Source organism: Triticum urartu, chromosome 3A (assembly GCF_056163025.1).
Source record: "Triticum urartu cultivar PI428250 chromosome 3A, HENAU_Tu73, whole genome shotgun sequence".
Lineage (NCBI taxonomy): Eukaryota > Viridiplantae > Streptophyta > Magnoliopsida > Poales > Poaceae > Triticum > Triticum urartu.
The window spans coordinates 180,492,249-180,496,296 of record NC_141875.1 but is presented as its reverse complement, the minus strand read 5'-3'; positions in this window follow the sequence as shown (position 1 = coordinate 180,496,296).

The window sequence follows — 4,048 nt, the reverse complement described above, 5'->3', positions numbered from 1 at the left end:
TATAGTTAGCAGGTAGAAAATCATACAACAAATACAAAAAACAACTAAATGAAACCCTAGGATGAAACAACTAGATAATATCAACAAGTATGAAAACATGAACAGTAGCACATATAGGCAAGCACAAACAAAAAAAGAATCCAGAAACTAACTAGCATGTGACAGACACAATCTAGATTTCGAAATCAACAATACTAAGACAATTAGATACATCAGATTCAGCATGAACCATCACACCACACCCTCTCTCACATGCATCTAAATGCTGAAATCACCAAAGGGGAAATGAAATCCAATCAACACTGAATGGAGAAATAGCACACATAAGCATCTCATAGACAAATCTGACCACGGGGGAATGGAATCCACCCACCACACGCACAAGAACCCTACCTAATATCCCATCAAACCATCAGAAGAAGGGGGTAGGAGGCTGACGCGAGAGCACACAGGAGGCGGACTCGACAGATCTGGCGAAACTAAAAGCAAGCATTAGGGGGGCGGGGGGAAGCATTTGTACCTCTCGAAACAACCCCCGCACACACGAATCCGCGGCGGTTCTTCCACTCCCCACGACGCCACGCGCACCTTGCAACCACGCAGGCAGTTGCCGCCCTCGCTTCAGAGCAGAATAGAGCGGGTTGGGCAAGGGAGAGCGGGGCGTGGGGGAGAAATAGGAGCGGGGGCGTGCGCCGGTTACTCCAGCAAGAGGGCAGGGGACAGGGGCGGAGAAATCAGGGGGAGTTGTAGGCGAGGAAGGCAGCGGAGCGACGGAGAGGGGGAAGAGAGCGAGCGACAGGGGGAGAGGGGTTTTCTGACAGGTGGTGGCGAGGGAGATGCTCACTTAAGGCCTATCTGTCGTGGGAATTGCAGCGCCACTGAATTTACAGTTTTACCCCCCCCCCAACAGCTAAAAAGGTAAATACATCTATAGATAAATGAATGCACCATTTGAATGCATCTATTATAATGAGATAACTTCACACAATAGCACTGCTAATGTCCCGACCCCGCCCTCCCCCCCTGCTCGGCCTCGCGCTACCGCATTGCTGCGCGCTAGGATTTGACAGGAAGCAATGCGGTTATTCTGTTTCCACCCCCACCACACGCACCCTAAACACTAAAAACCCAAAGATAGATAGTGGGGTCACGGATGTGATGGGATCGCCTCCGCATGCGACGATGCGGCACGCCGCGTCATTGCCTGCTCTGGCTCGTTCCTGTCTCGGCCTCGTAGGGAGAGGGGAGGGGGGTCCCGACCCCCCCTCCCTCCCTGCTCGGCCTCGCGCTACCGCATTGCTGCGCGCTAGGATTTGACAGGACGCAATGCGGTTATTCTGTTTCCACCCCCACCGCACGCACCCTAAACCCTAAAAACCCGAAGATAGATAGTGGGGTCACGGATGTGACGGACTCGCCTCCACATGCGACAACGCGGCAAGCCGCGTCGTCTCCTGCTCCGGCTCGTTCCTGTCTCGGCCTCGTAGGGGGAGGAGAGGGGGGGTCCTGACCCCCCTCCCCCCTGCTCGGCCTCGCGATACCGCATTGCTGCGCGCTAGGATTTGACAGGACGCAATGCGGTTATTCTGTTTCCAACCCCACCACACGCACCCTAAACACTAAAAACCCAAAGATAGATAGTGGGGTCACGGATGTGATGGGATCGCCTCCGCATGCGACGATGCGGCACGCCGCGTCATTGCCTGCTCTGGCTCGTTCCTGTCTCGGCCTCGTAGGGAGAGGGGAGGGGGGTCCCGACCCCCCCTCCCCCCTGCTCGGCCTCGCGCTACCGCATTGCTGTGCGCTAGGATTTGATAGGACGCAATGCGGTTATTCTCTATCCACCCCCACCGCACGCACCCTAAACCCTAAAAATCCTAAGATAGATAGTGGGGTCACGGATGTGACGGACTCGCCTCCGCATGCGACGACGCGGCACGCCGCGTCGTCTCCTACTCCGGCTCGTTCGTGTCTCGGCCTCGCAGGGGGAGGCGAGGGGGGTCCCTCCCCCCTCCCCCCTGCTCGGCCTCGCGCTACCGCATTGCTACGCGCTAGGATTTGACAGGACGCAATGCGGTTATTCTGTTTCCACCCCCACCGCACGCACCCTAAACCCTAAAAACCCTAAGATAGATAGTGGGGTCACGGATGTGATGGACTCGCCTCCGCATGCGATGAGGCGGGAAGCCGCGTCGTCGCCTGCTCCGGCTCGTTCCTATCTCGGCCTCGCAGGAGGAGGGGAGGGGGTCCCGACCCCCCCTCCCCCCCTGCTCAGCCTCGCGCTACCGCAGTGCTGCGCGCTAGGATTTGACAGGACGCAATGCGGTTATTCTGTTTCCACCCCCACCGCACGCACCCTAAACCCTAAAAACCCTAAGATAGATAGTGGGGTCACGGATGTGACGGACTCGCCTCTGCATGCGACGACGCGGCACGCCGCGTCGTCGCCTGCTCCGGCTCATTCCTGTCTCGGCATCGCAGGGGGAGGGGAGGGGGGGCCCGACCCCCATCCCACCTGCTCGGCCTCGCGCTACCACATTGCTGCGCGCTAGGATTTGACAAGACGCAATGCGGTTATTCTATTTCCACCCCCACCGCACGCACCCTAAACCCTAAAAACCCTAAGATAGATAGTGGGGTCACGGATGTGACGAACTCGCCTCCGCATGCGACGACGCGGCACGCCGCGTCGTCGCCTACTTCGGCTCGTTCCTGTCTCGGCCTCGCAGGGGGAGGGGAGGGGGGTCCCGACCGCCCTCCCCCTGCTCGGCCTCATGCTACCTCATTGCTGCGCGCTAGGATTTGACAGGACGCAATGTGGGTATTCTGTTTCCACCCCCACCGCACGCACCCTAAACCCTAAAACCCCTAAGATAGATAGTGGGGTCACGGATGTGACGGACTCGCCTCCGCATGCGACGACGCGGCACGCCACGTCGTCGCCTGCTCTGGCTCGTTCCTGTCTCGGCCTCGCAGGGGGAGGGGAGGGGGGTCCCGACCCCCCTCCCCCCTGCTCGGCCTCGCGCTGCCGCATTGGTCAATTCGCGCAATGCCGATTTCAATATCTACAAAATATTTAAATCCAAAAAATAAGAACCTCAAATTTAACATGTTAAAAACGATTATCACACTGAAGTTCAGGATAGTTATTCAGTGAAGAACAATAACTATTATAAGTACAAATAACATACTAGAAAAAATAAAAAAATACGCATATCCATCGTCCAATTACATGGCTGTTCACGGGACTAAGTCAAAAAAATCCAAACCAATGCAAAGAATGAAAAGTAACATAAAAAGAAGGAAATATAGAGGAATTGCTTTATTACTTTGCAAAGAAGGAAAAAGCAGAAGTTTACGTATAAAGAACATAGAAGTCCAGCTTCTACAAACGACCCTTACATGATCTGGAAAAAGTGCATGCATACTTGGGCTAATCCCATGATTGCTCACGAGACAAAAGTATAAAAAGGAACATCTGAAGAATTAAAAATATGAAAGGAAACCAAACAAAGAAAATATAGAGCACCATGCGCCTTCGCCTTGCAAATGTGGAATGTAATCTGGAAAACCAGAAGTTCAACCATTGATAAAAAAGAGAAGTCCAGATCTTACCAAAGATAAGTGGATGATCAAAAAACTATACCAAAACATAGACTAAGGGAAAAACAGGATGCATGTTCCTGTGGTCCAGCTCCACGCTTACACACTAGCTACAACAAAAATTGCAGAAGAAAATCTAGTAAGGGTTTCTGATATAAAGGACTTGCTGCATTATCTTGCAGCGAAACAAAAAAGAAGAAGTTCAGGTATGACAACGCAGAATTCCAGCACAGAAACCTCGACAGACCCAACAGGATCCACCTGATCCTCCCCCGATCCCGATCCCGAGCCGCCCCAGCCCTGACAGGATCCAACGAAGGAAAAGAAGAAGTTCAGGTATGAAAATGCAGAAGTCCAGCTTGTACAACGACCATTAGAAGATCTAGAAATAATGAACAAACGAATTCGTCCGAAGCATAAAATCATCTCCACAAGATTGCAACAC